The 13,592-nt window shown below is 30.0% G+C and overlaps 1 long non-coding RNA gene across 5 annotated transcripts; it reads right to left on the bottom strand.

The window, feature by feature from the left end:
- Positions 1–1,237: 1,237 nt before the first annotated feature.
- On the bottom strand, positions 1,238–8,232 carry LOC124921689. 5 transcript variants are annotated; one of them, XR_007097696.1, is made up of 7 exons: positions 7,977–8,232; positions 6,176–6,331; positions 3,378–5,353; positions 3,233–3,296; positions 1,996–2,181; positions 1,833–1,910; positions 1,238–1,424 (listed from the first exon to the last, which is right to left on the bottom strand). It is a non-coding gene; the product is annotated as an uncharacterized LOC124921689 (long non-coding RNA). The 5 variants fall into 5 exon arrangements; XR_007097698.1 differs by lacking the exon at positions 6,176–6,331 and having other exon boundaries at positions 3,378–3,487; positions 4,922–5,353; XR_007097697.1 differs by lacking the exon at positions 6,176–6,331 and having other exon boundaries at positions 3,378–5,111; positions 5,169–5,353.
- Between the last annotated feature and the right edge of the window lie 5,360 nt (positions 8,233–13,592).

The following is a 13,592-nucleotide window of genomic DNA, read 5'->3' as shown; positions in this document are numbered from 1 at the left end:
TTGTTAAGATGTCCCACGTTCATCTAATTTGGTGTTAAATTTAAAATATAAAGTGTTATTAGCCTAGTTTGTTAAAGGGTTGTACTTGTTTTATTAAGTTGCAGGTTCGAAACATACCTATATATTTTTAATTTTATTTTTAACCGTTTTAAGTTTATGGGCGGGTCAACCCATAATCCGACCAAAATATTTATTTACTCTCACATATATATCCAAATTAACCACAACTCACGACCCGTCAATCTAGACACTTTAAAAATTAAGCATCATTATATATATATAGATTAGTTAGTTAAAAAGTTAAACTTATATTGTTAAAATGTCCAGCGTTCATCTAATTTGGAGTTGAATTTAAAATATAAAGTGTTATTAGCTTAGTTGGTTAAAGAGTTTTACTTATTTTGTTAAGTTGTAAGTTCGAAACATACCTATAGCATTTTAATCTTTATTTTTAACCGTTTTAAGTTTATGGGCGGGTCAACCCACAATCCGACCCAAATATCCATTTACTCTCACATATATATTCAAATTAACTACAACTCTCGACTCAGCAATCCGAACACTTTAAAAATTAAGCATCATTATATATATATATATAGATTAGTTAGTTAAAAAGTTGAACTTATATTGTTAAGATGTCCCGCGTTAATCTAATTTGGTGTTGAATTTAAAATATAAAGTGTCGTTCATCTAATTTGGTGTTGGATTTAAAATATAAAGTGTTATTAGCCTAGTTGGTTAAAGGGTTGTACTTATTTTTATTAGGTTGTAAGTTCAAAACATACCTATAACATTTTTAATTTTATTTTTAACCGTTTTAAGTTTATGGGCGGGTCAACTCACAATCCGACCCAAGTATTCATTTACTCTCACATATATATCCAACACTAGTAAAAATCATAGCAATAGCGACAGGAAATACTGTCGCTATTACTCAATATACTATCGCTGAAGGTTAATAGCCACAGTGATGATACCTGTCGCTAACCGACGCTATTGCTTCCGTAGCTAAAAAAGAGGCTACAGAGCATGTACTGTCGCTATTGGCTGGCTACAGTAAAAGAATCATGTTGCTAAACAAGCGGCTAAAGGAATTATTTACTGTCGCTAAAGAGTAGTTACATTAATTTAAAACAATTACTAAATTATTTTATAATTTACTAAATTTAACATGAATGAAAAAGTTTCAAATATCTTGAAACATTGAAACAAGATAGATTTGTTATTAATAAAACTAAATCATTCATATTACTAAAACAAACCTACATAATATTTCTATAAAATACAAACATTATTTCTCAATTTTATAAAATAAAAATAAAATACATCAAATATAAGTTTGAGCATTTACTCTCCATTTATTTCTGAAAAATCTCACTGCATAGTCATCCAATTAGTTGACTTCCCAAACACTTGCCAAAAACCTGTAATTATCAAACAATGAATGAGAAGATACCATCATCAGTACCCTATCATCAAAAGAATATTATAATTTACTCAATATAGTCATAATCTCTCATCATCAGTACCCTATCATCAAAAGAATACTATACTTTACTCAATATAGTCATAATCATGTTCAATCATTTGAATCACAATTAAGTCAAATTCAAATTCAATTCAATCTAATTTAAAACACAAATAAAATGTAGTTAAAAGAGTTTTAAGTCTACTACATTTTAAATCTAATTTTGTTTTAACATTAATTACATACCAAGAATGTAAATGACTTTTAGACATACAAGTTGGAAAAAGATCACCCCATCATATTCATCACCATGGTCACTACTTTCTATAATAAATAATGATTTGAAGAATAATAAAAGACTCACCTCAAAGTACTGAGCAGACAGGGAATTCGTGTGGCTTTCGTTTCACTAGACAAAACTAAACAACATTATGATCATCTTCTGTTTACAGCAAAAATGTTATCATCACTAAACCAAGTTTATTTTCCTACAGCCCAGTTTTGATAACAAAACAACGAAAACTCACCATCTTCACAACCAGGGCATCCAACAATCCTTTTATTGTCTCCAATGCATCAATGTTCTCCGATCTGTGTCATTTAGAGATTATCAAAATGGAATCCATTCTTGTACATTAACATATGACCTTCAAAGGAGACATTAACAATCCTTCTTTCTATTTGGCTATCACGAACTTTCTTCTTCATGATCTCTAACACCTCATTTGTCAATAGGAAATGACCTAAACAAAAAAAATAAGATTCATTCTGAAATTATCTAGCAGATTTCTCATTCAGATGTGGATTTAAATAAACCAAAATCACAAACTACAATCAATACAAGTTGGACACAAACCTAAATGATTGGTGAAAAATTGTAGTTCAATATTGTCTTGGTAAAGCATGAATAGAGGAGCCATTACAACTGCATTATTGCTTCAAACCAGGGAAAAACAAAATAAGACATACGGGAAAGAAAGATAAGCAATGGTTAGTAATCTCATCCAATAATGTCAATCCAATCGATCTACAATTTGGTTAGAAATCTCATCCAATGATCCAACAATGAATGTGATGATAGTAAAATTATCAAATTAACAACTATATAACAAAAAAAAAAGTAAAATTCAATTGAAATAGAAGAACCTGAAATCAACACGTTCTTTTTTTTATTCTTGGCCAAAATCAACACATTATTTCCCAATTGAACTAGCATAACATGAAATCAAGTTCAATTAAATTATTATTCCTTAGATCATATTTTAATACCAAAACAGTTGAATAACTTGATACAAATAAACTCACATTTCATTTCTCCCGAGATTAATAATAATACCAGTATTATTGGAAAGATTAAAAAACAAATATATATAAAACATGTAGAATTTAATGAAATGAATAACACAAAAACCAAAACAATCATAACAAAGTTTTTTACACCACTTAGATATTAAAATTGACACACCTGTGTAGTGGAAACCAGCACCAAGCCAGGATGGTCAGCCAAGTAACATTTATCCTCCCACTGTATGCAAACAGTTGAAAACTAACAGTGAATATAAAGGTGATGATTATATATCACAACCAGCAGAAACAAAAGAAAATGATCACTTAAATGTTGAAATTATGGATAGAAATGACAAAAAATTGGAAACCATGAAAAATAGGTACAGTTGAAGTTAGTATGTGAATATGTATGGATGAAATGGTGACCCCCACCTGAAAATGTGATTTACCAATAACAAATAATTGAATACGACTTACCCAATTTGATTCAAACTAGTCTAATTGGCACTCGAGGTGCAAAATGCTGAAGTTCAGGAAGCCACTGTCATGAAAATTATAGTATATTTCTTTAAAACAGATCATTTCTATAATTAAATTGTAGGAATTCCAACAATAAACAGACCTTTTTCAGTATGTTCTCATTGCTTGCTCGGCTAACCAACGAGAATGTAGAGACAAATACGTCTGCCCCTTGATAGCTCAAAGTCCTCAATCTGTTATAATCCTCTTGACCTAAAAAATGATGCAATGTAAAACAAAAGAAATCTAAGCATAAATAGTAAGATAGTAGTCAATTGATGACCTCAAAAGAGTTCAAAACATTCACAAACATAACTTGAGTTCTTATCCATATGTACTTGTATATACTATTATTATGTAATCTAGAAGATATGAGAATGAACAGTAAGAGAAAGAAGGTTAAATTTAGTGTTTAGTCTTTATTTTCGTTAATATAATTTTAACAAATATTTGAATCTAGTTTCAAATATACATTCAAAAATATACATTAACTTTTAATATTGCATTATTATTTAATGCAAACGATATCACAGTACAATAACAATTAATAATTGTCATCTTTCCCCAACTAGAATTCATTAAGTGCATCTACTTCCAATAAGAATTAGAAACATTCTAACAAAAGATGACTATCTAACAAAGAAATACAAAAGATGGAAGGCACTTACAATTGTTCTAATTTTAGTAAGTTACTAATTTCAAATGTCAATGGACCAGAGAAGTTGTTTGTAACAAAAGACTTGAATTATAAATGAAGACAAATGTATTGTGTCAAACGTAAGGAAAAGAAGGCAAGCAAAAAATAGCATAGAGCTTCATAAGAAATTATGTAAAAGACATTGCAAAATTCATATAATCAGGAAAACTGGACAGAACAAATAATTTATTTAACTCATATATACCCAACACATTTTATTCATTATAAAAGATCATACAAATAAAGTAACCAACAGGCCTATTAACCCAATCGTATTGTGATCTTTTCTTAAACCTGAATTGTGCTGAGGGACAACATGATGGTTGATGAAGAATTACTTATCATCCCTAAGATCTTCATAATATAACCATTTAAAATAGATTAATTTGTTTCAATAATAAAATTAGCACAAAAAGTTATATATAAAGAGCTAGAATCAGCTAACTGTTATATGTTGACATTAACCTCGTCGAAAAGATTTAATCTTAATTCAATATGAAGGCTCTCAGCTCATGTAGTACCATAGAATGTAAAAACTCTTTTAGGATCAATATTAGTTTTAGCATTTTTTGAATTTGACAGGTGAATATAAACTTTATCTTTCATTTGAGCCCACTTTACTTTAGGTTGTCAACTAAAACGCATTAAATAAATTTATCACTAATTGAGAACCGTAATACCAGTGTTCAGTAACAAGAATTAAGGATTCAATAATTTCATAAAGTAATAAACTATATTCTTTTTTGTTCCCATAAAAGATAAATAACTTAATAAGTATTAAAAATCTTAATCAAATATTAATATTGAAATGCATGTGTATATTGATTCAATTATGCCTACATTTAAAGAGGTTAGATTAGATCATAATCAAATAACTAGTCAACAAAATCTGGAGAATGACTTCATTGCTCTATATGAATAATTAATGTAATGTAAGTTAAATTACATACCAGGGGTTGGGCATGTGTCTATAACCAAGCATCTTCCTATTTTTATGTTGTTCATATATATCATCATCATACACAACTTTTCCAGGTTGGCTAACTCTAACACCCAAATTGTTCAGTTTAACATCACCTGCTACTATTGGATTTGCAAGCTCAGTCCTAGAGCTCCCTAGACTAAGTATTTAGTCCTCTCCTGCATACTCCAGCCATTCAGAATTACTCAGAAAGTTAAGTAAATAGTTTAAGTTACCGTCTTTTCAACCCATCTTGGATAGGAGTTTATGGCCAATATTATCTGACTAAATATTTGCCTTCTCCACAGCATCCCTGATTGCTTTATGTGGAGTTGCATCATTGCACAAAGTCATAAATTTTTCAAACTCTTCTTGCGGGATATAGTCACCCATATGGTGTCCATTTTCCCAGAATCTCCTCCTACCACACACACATTCAGGGAACATGGTCATAACTCAACAAGAGTGATGAACTACTCAAACATTATATATATATATATATATAATGTTAAAGCATTGACAGTGTTGCATAAAAAGTTTGAATAACATATTTTAAACAATGCAAACAAAGTATCATTAATCCTTTTTAAAAAATGTAAAACACTAAATAACACATATCTCTCTTAACCCACTTAGGCTCATACATATGCATTGACAATTTGACATAAATTATCATTCCCAAGTTGAAAAAAAGAAAGAAAATATCTTGTAAAGCATAACAATAATACAAGCCATATACAAACCACCCCGTTTTATTTTTTTAAAAGTTAACCAATGGGAAACTGTGACACTGAAAATAAATAAAGACAACAATAACTTAGCAGTCTTTGGTTTTCTCAAACCTGGTAGATGAGGTAACTTAACTTTTCCTCCAATAAATTCCCATTAAATAAGATAAATGCAGTACGTAACCCATTTTTATATGATTGATGGTTGTAGAAAGTTCAAACTCATTGTCTTCTCACAAGCTTTGGGATCTAATTTGTTCACAACTTGTTCACAATCTCTAATGTCCTAGCTAACTGGAATCTAGATGCAAAAAATAAAAAAATGCATCTATGTATAATTAGAATTAGAACTATATTGTCAATTTTATAAAGATTGAAATTGATTTACAATTCATACTTTATGTATGAAGAAATAATTGCAATCCTGAAAAAAAATCAATAGGAAAGGAATGAAGACAGAATTATAAAATTATATATAATTCTTAGATAAAATTGTAAATAGATTATTCACTAACCTGTCAAGTTAAAAATGTGAAGACAAAATTATGTTATATACAACCAAGTGGAGTTACTTGATGTTGATTCCATCAAGATGGTCATATTATTCCTTAAGAAGAACCTTTGTTGGAGTGTTCCCAGGGCTCAAGAGTTCAATAACATGAGCCACTATCCTACCAAAATGAAAAGAGAAATTGAAAACAACATTTCAGAACATATATAAATAAAAGACACTAACTGAAACTCTTTGAGATGCAATTCAACTATTGAATCAGACAAATAATAAAAGAGGTTGATATAGTAGCTAACCAGGGTCAAACTGCTCAAACAACCTAACAATAAAAATCAACAAGTCAAGTGTATAAACAAATAACAGAAAAACACAATAAACATTATGTTAATTTCTTCTAATACATCCCTCACCTCTGCATTTTCTCCAAAAATACTTATTAAACATATCTTCAACATATGGTGATATAAAATTTGCTTCAACTGTAAACATTTAAGAGATAGTCATGATTTCTACACCCTAAGAAAGGAATACACAAATTAAAAGATAGTCAATTAATTTGCAGTATTATGAAAAACATGTTACTATAAATAATAGATAGATGTTAGTAAAAAATGTTAAGTTCAAAGTAAATAAGAACTAACCAACTTGGAGAGTTTAATATACAGTGACAAATTACAGTGTGGAAAGAGAACAAGTATTTAGGAACATAATTAAGGCAATAATTTTATTAGTTGAATTAATCCACCAAATAGAACTGTCTATATTCTAAATCTATTTCTATACAATAGTTAACCTGGGGTAGATAATTGAATAAACAATATGTATAGACGGAACAAACTTCATTGATGGAAAAACACAATAGATCAAGTTGTTACATCAAATTATCAAAAAAAAAAAAGAGAAGAGAAGAGGCCAAAAATAACCTATTTCAACTCCATCCAACTGAAACTCACTAAGTTTGTCTTTCTCTGTCAGTTAGTTCTCAATTTATAATCTCAGTTAAGTAAGGACCACCCGAGTTATAGTTAAAGAAGCTGATGGTCTAGGTCAAACTAGGTAAGCAAGTTAGTGTTTGAATATGATTATGTCTATACAATAGTTAAGCTGATACGTCTTTATATTAATAAAGAAGCATTATCCAGACAAATAGCCATTAATGGTCACTTCTATTGGGTATTAAGGATGTGTATTATTGTACACAAACCACATTATAGGTTTTGACTAATGGTAAGAACCTTCATTTCAATGTTAATGTTACTTCAACTTATGAAGTTAGAGAAAGCTTCATATTAAGACTCTATTATCAAGTAATAATGTTCAAGCAAAACATCATTCATGTAACAGATGGGAAAAAGGCACATATTTTTCAATGCTGAAGTTCCATAGCTCCAACACCTCATTTGTAGCCTTACTCATTATGAAAAGAACTATCATTTGTAACTTCCCAGATTCAAGCCATTTATTTTCATTATGGATCAAATGAAAACAAAATTTGATCAATAAAAGAAAACTCTAACTATTCCACCAGTAACTACTCCACCAAAAAAAAGAATCTTAAATTAAAATCTTACTAGCTAGAGAGTTGAATAGTTAAATTGAAAACGAAGATTTTAACACCCATCTTGAGTTATCAACATTGAAAGTTCATATTTCTTTACTATATCAAAACTTTCTTCAGGATAAACAGTTCGATTGTAAAGAATGCTACAACAAAGTTTGAGGCATAATCGTTAAATCAAAGTTTGAGGCATAATCGTTAAATCATGTCTAGAAAGATCTATACAATAATAATTTGTAGTTGATACCTGTTAGCAGCATAACCTGAAAACGGATTAGGAATTGGGATAGATCGTGTATTATCATCACGAACATGAAGATGGTTAATAAAGATAGTATTAATCGCGCATCAGCGTCTCCAAATCGCGCATCAGTGTCTGCGCATCAGCATCTCCTCCAAACTCAAGTCGCACATTCTCTAACCTTTCCAAATCGCACAACGCCTCTTCGAAGCTGAAATCGCAAGCAGTACCTCCTCCAAGCTCTAGTCGCAAGTAATGTCTCTTCAAACAAAATAGCCTAGGTTTAGATTCTATTTTCTTGTTTAGGTATAAGTGAAGTGTTTAGTTTGATTCTGTATTTATTTAAAAATTAAAAATTTTGTTTGGCAACGGGATTAAAAAACAGTAGCTGTTGATACATATATTTTATTATTTAATTTATTCTGCATATCAATAGCCACAGAGAAGGTAGATAGTTGCTAATTTTTGTCGCTATTACTCATATTTATACTAGTGCAAATTAACTATAACTCTCGACCCGACAATCCGGACACTTTAAAAATTAAGCATTATATATATATATATATATATAAAAAGATGAATAACCCATATATATACTTGAACATTGTTTTAATATATGGTGTACAATTAGGGGCGGATTTACGTGGTTAAGGTTAGGTTAGGTACAAATTTAATATGATCCTCTAATTTGGTTAAGGTTAGGTTAGGTACAAATTTAATATGATCCTCTAATTTTTTAACTTTTAAAAAAAAAATTAATTCATTATTTAGTGTATAGAGGAATAATCATACTTTGAACATTGTTTTAGTACATGATTTACAATTAGGCAGATTTAAATTAAAGTTGAGGTTAAACCTCATCTTGAAAGAAAAAAAATATGGTAGAAATTTAATATTATTCTTAATTTCTTATTTATTTAATTCACTATTTATATTTTTAATTCTAAAAAAATACATATTAATTCATTTATTTTATTCATAATTTTCTTTTTATTTATTTTAAGCTATCATATTTTTTTTTCAAATTCAACCCAACTCTAATATCTAGATGGATATACATAAAATTATTTTAGTTAATAAAAAATATAAAATATTTATTAATTTATATTTGTAATGTCTAAATGATATGTAGAAACCCTAGTAAGGTAGCTCGAGTAACAAAAGTGCTTGCAAAGAAATCAAATGTCACAGATTTGATATTCACCTAGAACGTTTTAAATGGAAATGAAAATCATGATCGATGTAGAGTGTCATGTTAGTTTTCTACATTAAAATTAAACAAAATGCTACTTAGTTATTTCTCTTAAAATCCTTTTTTGTTAGTATCCCTATTTATATATTATAATGAACAACTTAGATGTAACACTTGATGTTCAACCTCAATATAAAAATGATGATTTTTTTATATATATATTAAATGTATAATTGATTTTCTAAAAAGAAGAAGAAGAGAGAAAACCACATAAATTTTAAATGGTTGAAGTGAAGAGATGGAAATCAATTTAGCATATATTCCATTATTATCTATATGGATTTCATGACATGACTTCTATAGAGAATCTAAGAGTCAACTTAATTAACCCGTCTCTTGTAGAATAAAATCAATCTCTCTATATATATATAATGCATGCATGTTGCAGCAATTGACATACCACCGATCGAGGGAGATTGATCACATTTGGATGAATATGGAAGAGAGGTCTTGTATGAAGATGAAGAGTCTTAATTAAATATTGTTTGGTAGCCAAGGATGACTTGCCTAACTCCATTAATTGCAATGGCACACTCTGATCGATCTAGAGAAAGAACCACTCTCATGGCATTTGGGCAAACATCCTTAGCTTACAAACTGTCTCTTATCTTTCATGCTAGATCACTTCTTCCCCTTCTTAATTTGGTTGAAACTTGAAAGTCCTATAAGAGAAAAGGAGTCCCAAATCTACAAGGTAAATTATAAATTATAATATCATCACATGCCATTTTTCTTAGTAAAATATTATTACTAAAATGGAAAACTAGACTTAACTCATAAGTTCTAAGTGTCCAACAAGATCGGTTAGTTGGACCGAGAGCCAACTCTTATAACATTTAACCAATCAAACTAAATTAACTTTTACAAAAACAATACAAAACATATTATATTTATTTATAACTACTGAAATAAAAATAATAACAATTATTTTTTCTTCTGTCTAACTTAATTTGTTTATGATCACTTTGAGATGTCTCATATTGTTTGATTTTTTATCAAATTATTTGAATGGACGGGAATGTCAGGACGACCATGAATCATTGGGTACTAAAAAATGTTTATTAAATGAAATAGTGATAATGCCATCTTCTAATTCTAAACAAATTAAATATAAGAGTAAAATGTACAAATATAAGTTATTGTCATGTTCAGGACATTTATATAATTCCTTTATGAAAAAATAAATTTCTTTTAATGAAATCATATTTGCTATTTTTTTTAAATCAACATGAACCTAAAAAAAGTTCAGAACATATTAAATCAATACGATCATAATTTTTTTTTTTAATAATTCACTATCTTATGAAAATTTGAGTTACAACATGTTTACAAAATTAACATCTTTATTCTTCTTTGTTGTCAATTGGGTAGTAGAAATTCACGTCTGATTGTGCATCCGTTATCGACGATATATGTGAAAGTTGCGATGACAGGAGAAACGTCAATGAAGTGTCAGACATGTCAATGGGGTAGTAGGCATTCATGTTTGGTCGCGGAGTTGATGTTGAAATTGAAGTTGTAAGATGAAACAAAAAACATGTACAAAAATTTTATTAAACATAAAATGGTAAATAATTAAGATAAAAATAATATAGTTAAACCTTATTTTCTGGATCTCGAGTTGATGGTCGGCTTTCTCACAATTTTCCCAATGAAAGATTGTTTTCTTTTAGTTTGTGGTCGACCTCGAGCTTTTACTTTCACGTGAGAGTGTATCAAAATTCATGTTGATGAAGATACTTTATATGCCTTTGTTTGAATATACTTTTTGTGTCTTTGTCTGCCCTTCCATGATTATGTTTCATAAACATAAATTGTTCCTTGAAGACTTTTAATCCGTTGAGCAATACAAGACAATTTTTTCATATTTTGCTCCAATGTGTTGAACCTCTTGCAATAATAGGGTTAGACTATTGTAACATTTTTTCTTCCACAGACATATCTGAATCGTAAATATTGTTGATAGTTTGATACACACGATTAATATCTTTACGACACTAGTCAATGATAAAACACATTGGTACTTCATTTACCCTCATTTTCTCAACATAATCATTATATGCCTACACAAAATACCTATGAACATTTAACATTGCGGTCTAGTTTGGTATAGTGCACTTTATAAGAAATATATCTTAAATTTTCTCTGTTAATCCCCAAAATGATCTACTTAACTTCAAATATAATAGTTGTCATTTCCTTTTTCAATACGGAGATATTGCATAACATCAACTCTCTAACTTCTTGTTGGAACAACTTAAATATCTTTTGAGTGTAGAAGTTTTGGAATTGCCTTTCAAAAATATAACCACTCACAATTGGTATGAGATAATGAAACGAATGAAAATCTAGTTTCTTTTCTTTCTCAATATTCTTCAATAAAGCCTTATCATATTGCTCCACTAATTGTTTGAGAGATGTTTTGAAGTGCAAAAAGTCGTCAAAAAAATCGTTCAAACTTTCACTCCATTGAGATGTGGACATCTTTGCCCAAAAGTGGTATTTTTCACATAAACATGTATCCATTTAGATCTTTCCAAAAATAAAGAATTCAACCTGACATTATCGTTCAGCTGATAATCATCTAATAATCTCATTCAATTGTCTTCGCATTGTTGAATAGTAATGGAGTTGTATACAATGCTTTTCAATCTTTTCTTTATTAGTTTGTATTCATCATGACTTCAAAATTTTGTATGAAGTTTATTCATAATATGCCACAAATAAAAACGATGATGAGCTTTAGTAAATACATTCTCAATTGCAATTGTCATGGATCGACATTGGTATATGATTATGGCATTTGGAGCTCGGTCAATCATAATGTCAACCAAGCTAACAACCAAGTGAAAGACAATAAATCTCCACTTGACAATAAGTCACATCAAAGTAGATTGACCATGATAATTGACTCCGACAAATAGAGCAAATGGAATGTAGCGATTAATCAAATATGTTGTATCAAAATTGATAACATCAGAGAAATACTCATAGGAAGCCATACACCTTCTATTTGCCCAAAACACGTTTATAATTCAGGATTTCTCGTCTAAATCAATCAAGTAGAATAAGTTAGAGTTCATTATTTGCATTATTAAGAAAATAATACTAAGTGCTCACTAGTAGGAAAAAGGTCATTTGTAACGACTGCTAGTAACGGCGCTCGAATGCCCTTACTATTAATTTTTTTCAGTAACGGTTAATTAAAACCGTTACAAACAATATATTATCAGTAACGATTGAAATAACCGTTACAGATAAGGTGTCAGTTACAGTGTTTGGTTACTGTTATCTGTAACGGTTTTTGCCTAAACCGTTACTGATAATATATCTGTAATGGTTATATTGAAACCGTTACAGATAGTTAACGTCTTTTCTTTATTTGCTATAAGTATCTGTAACGGTTATGTCTTAAACCGTTACAGATATTGACTCAAATTAAGCATTTGGTAAGAGATATCAGTAACGGTATTTTTGAATGCCGTTACCAATTTCTATCTGTAACGGTTATTAACAAAACCGTTACTGATATTGAGCCGTCTTTTCTTATTCTCTGCTAGCTTCTGTAACGGTTTTGTTAATAACCGTTACAGATGAACTTTGTATATCTGTAACGGTTTTACTTAACCGTTACAGATAAGTCTAATAACTCCCGCGCGCGTTCCTTCTTTCTTTCTTTCCTTTCTTTCTTTCTTTCTTCTTTCTTCTTCCGCGCTCCCGTTCTTCTCCTCCCTGCCGTAATCCACCGTAATCCGCCGCCGCTAGTAGAAGACGCCCGCCGATCATCCGCCGCTGCTTGTAGAAGACGCCCGCCGATCATCCGCAGCGCTAACAGGTAAGTTTCTCTTCTATCTGTTCTTCCTCCCATTCTTGCCGGTTGATTGATTTCTCCGGTCGACACCCTTTGCCGCCGCGCCGCCGCATACATTTCCTTTCACTCAGGTAATATTTCTTCTTCTATCTGTTATCTGTTTGCTTAATTTGTTTACTGGTTTATTATCTTCTCTGTTTTTTGGTTTAATTTGTCTATCATTCATGATTTATTATCTTCTCTGTTATATATGGCTGATATGTGGTTTATTATCTTCTCTGATGTGATTAGCTATGGTGTCTGAAAAAAATTAAATCCATTTTGTTCTTCTTTCAAGTTAAGTTAACTTTATTGGCAAATTTATTGCTTGCTGCTGATGTTAACTACTCTAGACTTGTCTCATAAGTACTGTACAAATGCTAGAGATTGTTTATTTGAGCAGTTATATGTATGCCCTCCATGTTCTAGGAGTGTGATTTGCAAATTGTGTTCTATGGTATGATTCACACTCTGTTGGGGCAGTAGCAGGCCTTGCTGTGACAATACTGTTTACTTGGAG

Source organism: Impatiens glandulifera, chromosome 1, assembly GCF_907164915.1.
Source record: "Impatiens glandulifera chromosome 1, dImpGla2.1, whole genome shotgun sequence".
Classification (NCBI taxonomy): Eukaryota; Viridiplantae; Streptophyta; class Magnoliopsida; order Ericales; family Balsaminaceae; genus Impatiens; species Impatiens glandulifera.
Note: the sequence above shows the minus strand (reverse complement) of the source record. Positions and strands in the feature narration are given on the sequence as shown.